This window comes from Bombina bombina, chromosome 4 (assembly GCF_027579735.1).
Source record: "Bombina bombina isolate aBomBom1 chromosome 4, aBomBom1.pri, whole genome shotgun sequence".
Classification (NCBI taxonomy): Eukaryota; Metazoa; Chordata; class Amphibia; order Anura; family Bombinatoridae; genus Bombina; species Bombina bombina.
In genome coordinates, this window is record NC_069502.1 from 105,571,016 (window position 1) to 105,587,978 (window position 16,963).

The following is a 16,963-nucleotide window of genomic DNA, read 5'->3' on the forward strand; positions in this document are numbered from 1 at the left end:
AAAGCCAAATAGACACAAGATCGGTGACTGCTAGTTAATAACAGTCCAATGCTCATCGCCCCATACTTGGTGCGCGCCTTTTTGCCGACTTTTATAAATAAGGAGAGCGTATTGATATACGCGGTTGCGATGTTAGGCAAGAGTATTGGTGCTGGCAAATGCAACAAAGTTGAGGCTTTGATAAATATCCCCCCCCATTGGTCAATGTAAATTTAGCAAAACAACATTTGTGGTGTACTTGAGTGCTTGATTTGCCACTGTCAGTATGGGTACTAGGGCTCGGGAACATTACTATGATGTGAAGAATTATAATAAAGATTCTACAGTAGCCCTGCACTTCAATGGTTTACACTTTACAAATGTTAGTAAGTTTTCAATTAAGGCTGTTGATGTTGCAAAAATGCCAATCAGAGGAGGAAACAAATAAAAAATCTTGGATAAAATGGAGTTATAGTGGATATTTAAATTAAAAACAAGAAATACTAGTGGAATGAATAAAGAATGGGATATTAGTTATTTTCTATAAAATATAATTTCCTATTGTATGAGTTTAGGAGGCTAAAAGCAGTGTAATATGGTATAGAATATGTAATAGGGGTATGTGTTGTTCACACTAACTTCAATTCAATTATTTGCATGATATTTAGCCTCTATTTATAGGATATTGTGATATGCCAGTGTTAAGTACATAAGAATTTTGTTTTTGAATGTCCCTTCATTTAAAAAAATTGTAATGTCCCTTATGCTAATAACTTTTAATTATCAATGATAACAACACATCATTTGTAAAATCTTTTTACATTTAGTGAACTGGAAGAATATTTTGTTTTGTTTTATTTGTGCAGATAGTGTACACAATTTCAACATATATACATATTTTGAGCAAGATTCTTTAAAATATCTTAGCTCCAAGCCAACTAAAGAACAATCTTCACAATTATAAGAACTGTGAAAGCAACAACGGGTTTCTTCAAGTGTAACAGGTTTAATTGTGTAGCTTGTTACCATTACTTTATGAGCAATAAACCTACAAGAGAAATTACATCTAAAACTATGGGAAAGAAATATGAGATAAAAACACTGTGCTATTGTAAGGCAGACCACGCTGTTTATCTCTTGCAGTGTGGCTGTGGGCTCCAGTATGTTGGGCGCACTATTAGACCTTTTAAAAAGAGACTCCTGGAGTGCATTACAAATATTGAACAAGGGGAAAAGTCACATAACCTCTCAGCACACTACAGAGATAAACACAATCGAAATCCCTCATGTCTGAGAGGAACTATTTTAGAACATGTAAATAGGAACACTAGGGGTGCGAACAGGGAACTTCAGTTAAGAAAAAAGGAGACCTTTTGGATTTATACTCTGGGTAGTCTAGTTCCCTCAGGTCTAAATAAAGATATAGACCTGGCAGCATTTTTAGTATAATTTAATAACTTTCCCTTTCTTTTATAATTTATAGTAAATTATATATGACATTTTATATTACATTCTATAATACATTTTTTAATTGTATGAATATCATTATTTAATGATTATTTAATTGATTATTTAATTGTTTTAATTATATATGGACATCATATTTTTTAATTATATGACATTTTGTATAAAAAATCCTGATTTATTATTTAGTAAAAAATAATAATGTTATATATAGATTTTTATATAGCCACAGTAATATCTCTTTTTAAAAAATGTACAATGGAGGTTAATAGATTATGTCACATTTTTAAATTGATACAGGGAATGCAGAATTATTAGGCAAGTTGTATTTTTGAGGATTAATTTTATTATTGAACAACAACCATGTTCTCAATGAACCCAAAAAATTCATTAATATCAAAGGTGAATAGTTTTGGAAGTAGTTTTTAGTTTGTTTTTAGTTATAGCTATTTTAGGGGGATATCTGTGTGTGCAGGTGACTATTACTGTGCATAATTATTAGGCAACTTAACAAAAAAGAAATATATTCCCATTTCAATTATTTATTTTTACCAGTGAAACCAATATAACATCTCAACATTCACAAATATACATTTCTGACATTCAAAAACAAAACAAAAACAAATCAGTGACCAATATAGCCACCTTTCTTTGCAAGGACACTCAAAAGCCTGCCATCCATGGATTCTGTCAGTGTTTTGATCTGTTCACCATCAACATTGTGTGCAGCAGCAACCACAGCCTCCCAGACACTGTACAGAGAGGTGTACTGTTTTCCCTCCTTGTAAATCTCACATTTGATGATGGACCACAGGTTCTCAATGGGGTTCAGATCAGGTGAACAAGGAGGCCATGTCATTAGATTTTCTTCTTTTATACCCTTTCTTGCCAGCCACGCTGTGGAGTACTTGGACGCATGTGATGGAGCATTGTCCTGCATGAAAATCATGTTTTTCTTGAAGGATGCAGACTTCTTCCTGTACCACTGCTTGAAGAAGGTGTCTTCCAGAAACTGGCAGTAGGACTGGGAGTTGAGCTTGACTCCATCCTCAACCCAAAAAGGCCCCACAAGCTCATCTTTGATGATACCAGCCCAAACCAGTACTCCACCTCCACCTTGCTGGCGTCTGAGTCGGACTGGAGCTCTCTGCCCTTTACCAATCCAGCCACGGGCCCATCCATCTGGCCCATCAAGACTCACTCTCATTTCATCAGTCCATAAAACCTTAGAAAAATCAGTCTTGAGATATTTCTTGGCCCAGTCTTGATGTTTCAGCTTGTGTGTCTTGTTCAGTGGTGGTCGTCTTTCAGCCTTTCTTACCTTGGCTATGTCTCTGAGTATTGCACACCTTGTGCTTTTGGGCACTCCAGTGATGTTGCAGCTCTGAAATATAGCCAAACTGGTGGCAAGTGGCATCTTGGCAGCTGCACGCTTGACTTTTCTCAGTTCATGGGCAGTTATTTTGCGCCTTGGTTTTTCCACACGCTTCTTGCGACCCTGTTGACTATTTTGAATGAAACGCTTGATTGTTCGATGATCACGCTTCAGAAGCTTTGCAATTTTAAGAGTGCTGCATCCCTCTGCAAGATATCTCACTATTTTTGACTTTTCTGAGCCTGTCAAGTCCTTCTTTTGACCCATTTTGCCAAAGGAAAGGAAGTTGCCTAATAATTATGCACACCTGATATAGGGTGTTGATGTCATTAGACCACACCCCTTCTCATTACAGAGATGCACATCACCTAATATGCTTAATTGGTAGTAGGCTTTCGAGCCTATACAGCTTGGAGTAAGACAACATGCATAAAGAGGATGATGTGGTCAAAATACTCATTTGCCTAATAATTCTGCACACAGTGTATATATAGTTTTTAAATTCTTCGTTTTGATATAAATAAGGTAATCACTTCACTGTATGATATACTATACTGTATTAAAACCATTAGAACTCTAAGATATTTGTTTTTAGTAAAGTATCCATTAGAGTCTCATGAAATACATTGTTCGTGTATATATATGTGTGATCCTCTTAATACTTAATATGTAAGCTGGTGAGGAGCTATATTTGAAATCATGAGAGTGATACTACACTAGGACTTGGGGTGGTCACACACACATATAAATATATATCTATATATATACACATATATAATTATATATATATAATGCTTAAGGGTCAATATTGCTCTTTAGAAATATATAACATGTTAACATGTATAGAGGTCTAAGCCGAGTATTGATATTTCTAAGTGTCATCGATAGGATAAAAATGTATTAGAATACAAGTTTTGACATTTTTAAGGAATATAAGTAATATTCGCAACACTGCAAACCTTAATGTTCTATTAAAGAACCGCAGTTGCTAGGATATGAAAATATCTGTATTATGTATTAAAAAGTTACAGCCAATAAGATACTGTCAGGTTAGGAAAAGTCCAGAAGAAGACCCAAATGCTAGGGCGAACTTAAACAACACCCTTGCACTCTGAGTTTAATCCAGGACGTGACCCCACGACAACCTCTAAAAAACAATGTACTCATGATATGGAGCAGGGTTAGCCTGAGTCCAAAGTAATTCAAGATATCAGCCAAATAGACTTCTGAGTAAGGAACTAGTTACAGGAAAAGTCTTCCACAGAATCAGGAGAGCAGGGATAGTCACTTATACTCAGACAGAGGAAGGGTAAACAAGAAACAGTTAATAATGCAGGAGTAGGTAACTTGTTATCAGGCAGTTTGAGGGTTAATACTGTGTAGTCAGTCCTTGAAGAGTTTGGCAACAGGTTATCAGGCAGTTTGTAGGTTTATACTAAATAGGCAGTACATGCAGAGTTAGATAACAAGATAACAGGAAGTTTGAGGGTTAATACAGATTAATTAGTACTTGCAAGGATTTTCACAGAATAGACAGTCTTTGCAATGTTTGGCAACAGGATATCAAGTAGTTTGAAGGTTTACACTGAATTACCAGTATTTGCAGAGTTTTGGCAACAGGTAAACATGCAGTGTGAGAGTTTCACAGAATAGACAGTCTTTGCAATGTTTGGCAACAGGATATAAAGCAGTTTGAAGATTTACACTGAATTACCAGTATTTGCAAAGCTTTAGCAACAGGTAAACATGCAGATTGAGAGATTCACAGAATAAATAGTACTTGCAATGTTCGGCAACAGGTTATCAGGAAGTTAGAGGATTAACCCCGGATAGTGAGTCTTTGCAGAGTTTGGCAGTTAGAGAGATTCCACAGCAAAGTCCTCACAGGAGCCACAAAGAGAAACAAACAAATGGGCACTGAGGAAACAGGAAGCCTGAAATAAAAAGCCTGGTAGTGACATCATCAGCAAGGGGCGTCTCAGACTACCTGTCAATCAAGCACACAGAGAGGACAGCTGGAGCTTCCAGCGGCTGAGCCTGACAGTGCCACCTCCTCAAGGACCCCTCCGGGGAACCCGACCGGGCCTGGCAGGGTATTTATTGTGAAAAGACTTGACAAGAGCTGGAGCATGAACATGAGAGGCTGGTTCCCAAGATCGTTCAGAGATAGGATAGCCTTTCCAATGGACCAGGTAGTACAGCCGATTGCCCCGTAGCTTGGAATCCAAAATCTGTCTGACTTCAAACTCAGAAGTTCCCTCTATGGAAAGTGGAGGAGGTGGTCTACTCTTGATAGAGTACTGGTTGTAGATGACTGGCTTGAGTAAGGAGACATGAAACACTGTATGGATCTTGAGAGTCTTGGATAAAGTCAGGCGGTATGCAGAACAACAAACTTTAGAAACAATTCGAAAAGGTCCAATGTACTTAGGACCCAACTTAGTACAAGGTTGTTTTAGACGTATGAATCTGGTGGATAAAAATACTCTGTCTCCAGTATGAAGTAAAGGAGCCTTACACCTTCTGCGATCAGCATATCTCTTGTGTCTTAAGGAAGAGGAAAGTAGATTTTGACGAATGATTTGCCAGTGGTTACTGAGATTTTTCACAATACGATCTGCTCCAGGGACTTCAGTAGGACTGGTAATCATAGGCAAGGTTCTAGGTTCAAAACCATAAGCTGCCTTAAAAGGAGAGGTCTGTAATGAGGCGTTATAGAGTGAGTTGTGAGCTAATTCCGCCAAAGGCAATAACTGAGACCAGTTGGAGTGGTGATGGTCTACATAATGTCTAAGAAAAGATTCTAAGGCTTGATTTACACGCTCAGTCTGTCCGTTGGATTGAGGATGATGTGCGGTAGAAAGAGATATGTTGATTCCGAAGTGCTTACAAAAAGACCTCCATAACTTGGAAACAAATTGAACTCCACGATCTGAGACTATGTCAGTGGGAAAACCATGTAAACGAGATATATGTAGAACAAAGAGTTCAGAGAGTCTTTGAGCTGAAGGCAAGCTTGGAAGAGGTATGAAGTGAGCAGACTTGGAGAACCGATCCACCACTACCCAAATGGTCGTATTTCCAGCAGAAACAGGAAGATCTGTAACAAAGTCCATGGATAAGTGAGACCAAGGGTAATGAGGAATAGGAAGAGGGTGTAATAGACCAAACGGTCGATGAGAAGATTGTTTGTTTGAAGCACAAGACCCACAAGCAGCAATATAATCCTTAGCATCCCTCCTCATAGTGGACCACCAAACATGCTGCTTCAGTTTCCACAAAGTATTGGTTACTCCAGGATTACCTGCTGAAATGTTGTTGTGAGCCCAATGTAGAAGCTTAAAACGTAATCCTTTGGGTACATACAGGATACCAGAAGGTAGTTTGCAAGAAGATGGTACCTGGACTTGAGCAGCATGTAAAGCCTGTACTGGAAAAGAGGATACTTGAGCCAAAACTTTGACTGGACGTAGTATAGGTTCAGAATCCAAAGGAGAAAGCTCAGTAGATTGGAACTGCCTAGATAAAGCATCTGCCTTGGAATTTTTTGAACCAGGAACATAGGAAAGTACAAAATTAAACCTGGAGAAGAACAAGGCCCACCGAGCCTGACAAGGATTGAGACGAGTAGCTGTATGGAGGTATAAAAGATTCTTATGATCTGTCAGAATGAAAAAAAGGTTGACTGGTACCCTCTAACCAATGCCTCCATTCCTCCAAAGCTAATTTTATAGCCAAAAGCTCCTTATTGCCCACATCATAATTTAACTCGGCAGGATTGAATTTTTTCTAAAAGAACGCCACAGGATGTATCTTGCTGGTAGTCGGATCACGTTGGGAGAGAACAGCTTGAGCTGATATAGAAGAAGCGTCAACCTCCAAAATATACTGGAGATCAGGAATTGGATGACTGAGAATAGGTGCTGAAGAAAATAGTGATTTTAGCGTTTCAAAAGCCTGTACTGCCGGAGTGGACCAGTTCTTACAATTTTGCCCTTTCTTAGTAAGAGAAGTGAGCAGAGACGTGATGTCAGCAAAGTTTTTAATAAACTTTCTATAGTAATTGGCAAAGCCAAGAAACCTCTGCAGGGATGTGAGAGTAGTTGGTCTGGGTCAGTCCTTGATAGCCGAAAGTTTAGCAGGATCCATCTCAAAACCTGATTCTGAAATTATATAACCCAAAAAGGGAATGGAACTCTGATGAAAAAGAGTATTTCTCCAATTTAAGTACCAGTCTTACATGATGTACATGTTCCTGTAATGTTTTGGAATAGATCAGAATGTCGTTGAGATAAATGATAACAAATTGATTTAGATAGTCTCTGAAGATTTTGTTAACAAAGTGCTGAAATACTGCTGGTGCATTGCACAATCCGAATGGCATTACTAGATACTCGTAGTGACCAAATCTAGTGTTAAATGCCAACTTCCATTCGTCTCCTTTACGGATTCTGACCAAATTGTAGGCCCCACGGAGATCTAACTTGGAAAAAATAGAAGCACCTTGAAGACGATCAAATAACTCAGGAATGAGCGGCAGAGGATAACTGTTTTTGAGAGTAATCTGATTCAAAGCCCGATAATCGATACTGGGATGGAGACCTCCATCTTTTTTCCCAATGAAGAAAAAACCTGCACCCACAGGGGATGAGGAAGGACGAATAAATCCTCTGGCTAAGTTGTCCTTTATGTATTCCTCAAGAGAGACATTTTCTTGACGAGAGAGAGGATAGGTCCTTCCCTTAGGTAGAGGAGCCCCTGAAAACAATTTGATAGGACAGTCAAATATCCGGTGTGGAGGTAATGTCTCAGCCTCCTTCTTAGAAAACACATCACTAAAGGCATGATTGTAATTAGGCAATGAATCAGGAACTTCCACCATAGCTACGACAGGACCAGATGGTTTTGAGGGATTTTGCAGGCAATGTTTGAAACGGGTAGTTCCCCAGGAAATAAGTTCTCCTTTAGACCATGAGAAGACTGGATCATGAAGCTGCAACCAAGGTAACCCCAGAATCAATGGTATGTGGGGAGAAGTGATGACGTCAAAATGAATAACTTCAGAATGGAGTATGCCCACAGACAAAAGAAGAGCTCAAAACTTGGTGTCTCCAAAAGAGATAGTTACAGGAACAAAAAGTTTAGAATTGAGGGAAGACATGGGATTCTGGCTTAACTCTGTCCCTCAAATCAAAAGTTAAGCCATGTCTTTTACTGGCCGGATAGGACAGTCCTTCAGTAAATGTCCTTTGGTACCACAATACAGACATAATCCAAGAGTATGCCTTCTATGGCGTTGAGCTTCTGACAATTTAATAGCTCCTACTTCCATGGGTTCCACAGACTCAGGAGATTGGGAATTATTATCAGACAGACTTGAGGTTCGAATAGGAGGACGAAAAGAAGATTTAACAAAGGATCTCCGATTCCTATCTCTCTCCTGAAGACGTTCAGAATGGCGGGCGTCAAGAGTAATACACAAATTGATAAGACCCTCCAATGAATAGGGGAGTTCCTGAAATACAAGTTCATCCTTAAGGCGTTCACAAAGTCCCTTGCGAAAGGCTGCCCGTAAGGCTCCATGGTTCCAATCAGTTTCTGCGGCTAAAGTCCTGAATTCAATAGCATATTGAGCTACCGAAAGGGATCCCTGTCTCAGATCCAACAATCCTGCCTCTGCAGCTGCAGACCTCACAGGCTTGTCAAAAACAGAAGAAAAAATGGACACAAATAATTCCAAATCCTGTAGTAAAGGATCATTCTTCTCTAAAAGAGGAGACACCCAGGCTAGAGCCTTACCCTTCATGAGGGAAATAATAAAGGTGATCTTGGAAGTAGAATTGGAAAAAAACTTGAGGATTGTTTCTGAAGTGTAAACGACATTGATTAAGGAATCCACAGCATTCTTCAGGATTACCGTCATATTTATCTGGAAGTGGGATTCGTGGTATATACTGTCCAACAGGTTGAGGTGGGTTAAAGACAGCATTGGAGCTAGTAGCAGCTGCAGTAGGAGTCACAGTAGCTAGAGAAGGAGCGGAGAGGTTATGTAGCAGAGCAGTAATCTGGTCAAGCTTGGAATCCAAAGATTGCAAATGAGCAGAATGATTCCCAGAAGTTGCCCTTGTAGAGCCACAGCCCTGGATAACTCATCAGGGTCCATATTATGGCCCGTTTGTACGGTCAGGTTAGGAAAAGCCCAGAAGAAGACCCAAATGCTAGGGCAAACTTAAACAACACCCTTGCACTCTGAGTTTAATCCAGGACGTGACCCCACGACAACCTCTAAAAAACAATGTACTCACGATATGGAGCAAGGTTAGCCTGAGTCCAAAGTAATTCAAGATATCAGCCAAATAGACTTCTGAGTAAAGAACTAGTTACAGGAAAAGTCTTCCACAGAATCAGGAGAGCAGGGATAGTCACTTATACTCAGACAGAGGAAGGGTAAACAAGAAACAGTTAATAATGCAGGAGTAGGTAACTTATCAGGCAGTTTGAGGGTTAATACTGTGTAGTCAGTCCTTGAAGAGTTTGGCAACAGGTTATCAGGTAGTTTGTAGGTTTATACTGAATAGGCAGTACATGCAGAGTTAGATAACAGGAAGTTTGAGGGTTAATACAGATTAATCAGTACTTGCAAGGATTGGCAACAGGTTGTCATGCAGTTTGAGAGTTTCACAGAATAGACAGTCTTTGCAATGTTTGGCAACAGGATATCAAGCAGTTTGAAGGTTTACACTGAATTACCAGTATTTGCAGAGTTTTGGCAACAGGTAAACATGCAGTGTGAGAGTTTCACAGAATAGACAGTCTTTGCAATGTTTGGCAACAGGATATCAAGCAGTTTGAAGGTTTACACTGAATTACCAGTATTTGCAGAGTTTTGGCAACAAGTAAACATGCAGTGTGAGAGTTTCACAGAATAGACAGTCTTTGCAATGTTTGGCAACAGGATATAAAGCAGTTTGAAGATTTACACTGAATTACCAGTATTTGCAAAGTTTTGGCAACAGGTAAACATGCAGATTGAGAGATTCACAGAATAAATAGTACTTGCAATGTTCGGCAACAGGTTATCAGGAAGTTAGAGGATTAATCAGGATAGTCAGTCTTTGCAGATTTTGGCAGTTAGAGAGATTCCACAGCAAAGTCCGCACAGGAGCCACAAAGAGAAACAAACGGGCACTGAGGAAACAGGAAGCCCGGAATAAAAAGCCTGGTAGTGACATCATCAGGAAGGGGCGTCTCAGACTAGCTGTCAATCAAGCACACAGAGAGGACAGCTGGAGCTTCCCAGCGGCCAAGCGTGACAGATACTACACATAGGGCGTAAGCAGGTCTGATAGCCAATAGGATGAATTAAGTACCATGTGAAGGGCAAGGACTAATAGGTACAATGAACTGTTTAGCCAGTATTACCTGGTCGCCGAGCACCAATAGGCGCAAGGGATACAAGATTGCTACGTGCCATCACCCTGGTATTAAGGGAACCTTTGAAAAGCATCAGGATTTGTTAGTCAGGCTGTAGTGACAGGACATACATAAAGGACTTGTGCGAGCACTTGGTTCCATACTATCCCAGAGGGGCCATTTATATGTGCGTAAATTACCTCATATGTATTGAGGTTAGAAATTGTAAGCATTTTTTAATGAGTGTGTGTTTTATGAAATAAAGAGACAGGATTATTACTATCAGGTATTTGTAGAGCGCCAACAAATTCCACAGCAGGATTGCACTATTTGCTCTCTTTGTTTTTTGCATGACACTACGTCTGATACATGGGAATTTAAACGCAAGCCTGAGATCCTGTTGGCAAACAAAGTGGAAGCACCTGGTGTCTATTGCAGACCTATTCTGTGCAACTCTTACCTCATAAGGATTGAGGTATTATTTATATATATATATATATATATATATATATATATATTTTATTTTTTTTTTACTGTGGTTTTTATAATATATTACAAGATTTTATATCACTATTTTTGAACAATTTTCTGCTTAGAGTATTTTATATATTTTTATGTTCAAATTGTATGATCATTGCTTGTCAGTAATTTTACATAGATGCCAGATGACATTTTCTGAGTATCTTGGAGACTAGACTTTTTGTATTTTGGAATTTATCTATATATATAAGAATTTGTGTAATCTTATAAAATAACTTTCCTTTTTTAGATCTATTCAAGACTGGGAGGAAGTTTATTGTATGCTCATACTTGTTGCAGATTAACACTATAATATTGATTTAGTTATCTTCATCTCTCTCTCTCTATATATATATCTAAATATCTCTCTCTCTCTCTCTCTCTCTCTCTCTCTCTCTCTCTCTCTCTCTCTCTATATATATATATATATATATATATACATACACACACATATATACAGTGGGGCAAAAAAGTATTTAGTCAGCGACCAATTGTGCAAGTTCTCCCACTTAAGAAGATGAGAAAGGTCTGTAATTTTCATCATAGGAAGGAAGACAACGAGAAAGAGGCGCCAATGGTGCAGATCAATGGTGCTTGTATGAAAAATATATGCAGTGTGAACACAAGGTACTCACAAATGACAAAGGCAATCAATTATGCCAGTCGGGGCAGGCTGGATTTTATCAGCAATCCAGCTGGCTAATCTTAAAGGCTGCTCTCTACCAAAATCCAATAGGAAGAAATCTGAAAGTAAAAGCAATAGATGGAGGCGCCAATGGTGCAGATCAATGACGGTCTGATAGATATAATCATATAGAGTGATATATATATATATATATCACTGTATATGATTATATCTATCAGACCGTCATTGATCTGAACCATTGGCGCCTCCATCTATTGCTTTTACTTTCAATTTTCATCATAACCATACCTCAATTATGAGAGACAACATGTGGAAACAAATCCAGACAATCACATTGTCTGATTTGGAAATAATTTATTTGCAAATTATGGTGGAACATAAGTATATGGTCAATATCAAAAGTTCATCTCAATACTTTGTTATATATCTTTTGTTGGCAATGACAGAGGTCAAACGTTTTCTGTAAGTCTTCACAAGGTTGTCACACACTGTTGCTGGTATGTTGGCCCATTCCTGCATGCAGATCTCCTCTAGAGCAGTGATGTTTTGGGGCTGTCGCTGGGCAACACAGACTTTCAACTCCCTCCAAAGGTTTTCTATGGGGTTGAGATCTTGAAGGACCTTGAAATGCTTCTTACGAAGCCACTCCTTCGTTGCTCAGGTGGTGTGTTTGGGATCATTGTCATGCTGAAAGACCCAGCCATGTTTCATCTTCAATGCCCTTGCTGATGGAAGGAGGTTTGCACTCAAAATCTCACGATACATGGCCCCATTCATTCTTTCATGTACATGGATCAGTCGTCCTGTTTCCTTTGCAGAGAAACAGCCCCAAAGAATGATGTTGCCAGCCCCATGCTTTACAGTAGGTATGGTGTTCTTTGGTTGCAACTCAGCATTCTCTCTCCTCCAAACACGACAAGTTGCTTTTTTACCAAACAGTTCTACTTTGGTTTAATCTGACCATATGACATTCTCCCAATCCACTTCTGGATCATCCAAAGGCTCTCTAGCATACTTCAGATGGGCCCGGACATGTACTGGCTTAAGCAGGGGGACACGTCTAGCACTGCAGCATCTGAGTCCCTGGTGGAGTAGTGTGTTACTAATGGTAGCCTTTGTTTCGTTGGTTCCAGCTCTCTGCAGGTCATTCACTAGATCCCTGTGTGGTTCTGGGATGTTTGCTCACTGTTCTTGTGATCATTTTGACCCCACAGGGTGAGATCTTGCGTGGAACCCCAGATCGAGGGAGATTATCACTGGTCTTGTATGTCTTCCATTTTCTAATTATTGCTCCCACACCAAGCTGTTTGCATATTGCAGATTCAGTCTTCCCAGCCTGGTGCAGGTCTACAATTTTGTTTCTGGTGTCTTTCGACAGCTCTTTGGTCTTCACCATAGTGGAGTTTGGAGTGTGACTGTTTGAGGTTGTAGACAGGTGTCTTTTATACTGATTACAAGTTCAAACAGGTGCCAATAATACAGGTAATGAGTGGAGGACAGAGGAGCCTCTTAAAGAAGAAGATACAGGTCTGTGAGAGCCAGAAATCTTGCTTGTTTGTAGGTGACCAAATATTTATTTTCCAACATAATATGCAAATAAATTATTTCCAAATCAGACAATGTGATTGTCTGGATTTGTTTCCACATTTTGTCTCTCATAGTTGAGGTATACCTATGATGAAAATTACAGGCCTCTCTCATCTTCTTAAGTGTGAGAACTTGCACAATTGGTGGCTGACTAAATACTTTTTTGCTCCACTGTGTATATACGGTATATATATATATATATATATATATATATATATATATATATATATATATATATATATATATATATATATATTTAAAAATACATAGAACATTTGCCGCTATATGAAAAATATTGGAATGTAATATATTTACTGTACATACACAGTAATATACATAAATAAATATTACAATTGAATAAAAAAAGATTATTTGTGTTTTCAGATATTTAGGTGGAAATGGCTCCAAAGTATATATACATATGTATATATGTGTATACATGTGTATATATGTGTTTTATGTATGTGTATATATATATATATATATATATATATATACATACATATATATACACACACACACACATATATATATATATATATATATATATATATATATATATATAAACATAAACATAAATATACATGTATGCACATTTAAATATTTGTATATATACACATTTTTGTATACATAATAACCCTTTACATTCAAATACCTTATCATATACCTTTTAACTTATAACCTTTTAATTTTAATATTTATGTAAATATGTTTATTATATATTGTATACATAAGTGTAACACTTTATTTTAATGTATTTAATTATTTTTTTTAGCTCTAACTCTTTTCGTGAGGACTTCAGTCACGTTAATCTAGCAAGCTCAAATTTAGTTTGCATTTGTGTGGTCGTGTTTACTTTCAGCTTGTAATACAAGCACAAGTTAAAATGGGCACAACAAAAGCAGTATGGGAGTTATCATACAGTAAATAATCTCTCCCTTCTACTCTTTACAAGGACAGGTAAAAAATATACTTAAAGGTACATGAAACCCAAAATTTTTCTTTCACGATTCAGATAGAGAATACAATATTAAACAACTTTCTAATTTACTTCTATTGTCTAATCTGTTTCATTCTCTTGGTATCATTTGTTGAATGAGCAGCAATGCACTACTAGTTTCTAACTGAACACATGGGTGAGCAAATCACATTCAATATATTTATGCAACCACCAATCAACAGCTAGAACCTGGTTTCTCTGCTGCTCATGAACTTGCATAGATAAACCTTTCAGCAAACGATAACAAGAGAAGGAAGCAAATTAAATATAAGTAAATTGGAAAGTTGTTTAAAATTGTATTATCTGTCTGAATCATGAAAGAAAAATTTTGGGTTTCATGTCCCTTTAAAGGGTCACTGTCAGTAAATATTTTCTATGCCTGTTACTAACTAACTACCCCAAATACGCTTTTTATCAAACGCATTTCATTAACATATCTCTACCGTATATCAGAAATCTTGTCTGCAAATTTAATTGCTTTCCAAACCCACTCCGTGGGTATCCTTTGCTCTGTACCAATCCGTTTACAATACCTAGGTTTCAAAATGGCGCTTTAAACACAAAGTTATTGGTTTAAGTATTTTGAACATGCAGTGCTGAAAATAGTGGGCAGGATAACGTGACATCATTGGCGAATAAAAGATATAACTTTTAAAACGTTATGAAACTTCATTTTGGAGAAAATATAGGTCAGTAGGTTTTAATTAATGTTTATTAACTTTAATATGTTAGTTGTTTAGCTTAAAAATTATAACAGAAAGTAATCCTTTAAGTTAGAGGAAAAAGAAGCATACCTACTAGACTTTGAAATCAGACTGGCCCTGTAAATCTTTGAAGACCGACCTAAGCACCCCCTTCCAACCCAACTTTCATTTCCCTACCTTGCCTAGAGCCAGTTTTCTGCCTCCACCCCTTGAAAGATTGCTCCCTGACCAAGGATGTGGCCCTACGGTGACAGTGGCCCACTGCAAAAATTTCCACTATCCTGGCGGGCCAATCCGGCACTGATACCAACTGAGGAATGCGTAGCCTGATGACCATTGACTTTAATGAGTTTAGCTAAGAGTAAAGAAATGCTTTTGTGGCCAAATATATTTAGACTTTCACTCATCTTACCAGTCACATTTATAAACATTTCATAGTGAGCATCAATTTGAATAACTAGTGATGTAACAAAAAGTGCCACAAAAAATTGATTGGATTCCTTTTTCTTTTAATTTATATTTGAGTTTTACTGCAAGATTATTTTTATTTAACATATTCATCTAACCGTTTGATCAGTATTTTTAGAATGAGAAGATACAGAAGCATTTGAAATCTGAATATTGTGTTACTAAATACATATTTTGGCCCAGATTACAAGAGGGATGCTAATAAAAGCAAAGGTTGTGATAAGCAATATTGCTGAAATGCACTAACATTAGTCTGCAACTTGATTTACCAGAGATGGGTTAGTGATGTATCATATGTCATCTTATGGTCATGTCTTGCTATGTCAAAGTTTATACGAATGTCTTGATTTTATTTTCTTGAAGTTTTTTCTTTTGTCCATATGATAGAGTACACTGTTTTATAGATGGTGTTTTTTGTTTTGTTTTTATCTCTTTGAAATCCAGGAGTGAAGTTGGGGAAAATTGTTTCAGCAAAATATTTGTTTAACAATATAGTGTTTTTTTTGTTTTTGTTTTTAATGTAGCTCATTGTTATAGTTGGAGTCATATTATTAGCATTCTGTTAGAGGAGTAGTCATGTTTTTTTTTCCATCAGCTACTAACTGTTTTAGATAGAACTAAATATGTGATATAACAAATTAATGTAAGCTAATGTGCTGTAATAGGGAGTTAGAACATTATATTAATACATATAAAATGTTTGCAGTTAATATTGGACCTATTTTAACAATACAATGCTGATCTGAAATCAGCCTCATATTAGTCACATGTGATAGTATTTTCAATAACTTCTAGAATTTGGTGTGGACAAACTATGGACACCAGGACCATTCTTAAACAGTATATACTCTTTAGAAAGTTATTAAAAAAAATGTCATGTTGCAAAATTATTTGATTTTAATTAAGCTTAAATGAGAACTTACCATGACCATTGGACTACCCAAAAGCTTTACGCTTTCATTAATTATTTCCATAAGCCTGAGCAATACTGGGTCCTCATAATCATATCGATGATCAAGTAATATGGAAACTATTATGTTGGAAACAGCAGCATTCATGATCATTTTGTTCTCAAATGGTTGTCCTGCAGTAAATTAAAATAGAAATAGCTATAATTACAAATGTAATTTCAATGAAATGTAATTTTTTGTCTAAATGTATTAATTTATTTCATGCGAGTTTCAAACGTCAGATTATTTCTGACATTGAGTCCATGGCTATCCCGCTTTTTTATTTACTTTATAAATCAGGGAACCTATAGAAAAAAATAAAAACAATGATATATTTCTCTACTCCCTCAGAATCATGGAGAAAACCATGGATGAAACTCAATACTAGAGCCGTTCTGTGCCTTTATTCTGTTGAAAATGACTAAGAACTTATGTTTCAACTACGTTTGAAGAAAGGAGACCATCAATGACAAAGCTATAATGAAGGTCCAGGAAGATGAATGCACTGGGCAAGAGCTTCTAATGGATGAGGGGTCTTTGCTAATGGTTTGCACCAATAGGTTAAGGGCTAATGTCATTTTTTTTTTTTTTGCAATGGTGATAAAGTGTAATAAATACTGCTGTTATATAAATTATGTTCAATGAGGCATAATGATAGTTAAATATTAATATTTGTTGGATGGATTGCATTGAGTGGCTCAGATAAGTGTTAATATTTCCAAGGAGAATTAAGGTGAGTTTAATTCTGATGTAGGGAGTTGATGCTAATTCCAAAAAGACATTAACATGTTCATTTTACTTTTTTAATTTTGCATTCAAGGTTCTTAAATTTCATGAATCGCTGGTATTATCTATCAA

The 16,963-nt window shown here is 37.2% G+C and overlaps 1 pseudogene; it reads right to left on the bottom strand.

The window, feature by feature from the left end:
* LOC128655956 (cytochrome P450 2K6-like) overlaps nt 1-16,963 on the bottom strand; it is a 466,864-nt pseudogene that overhangs the window by 403,031 nt on the left and 46,870 nt on the right.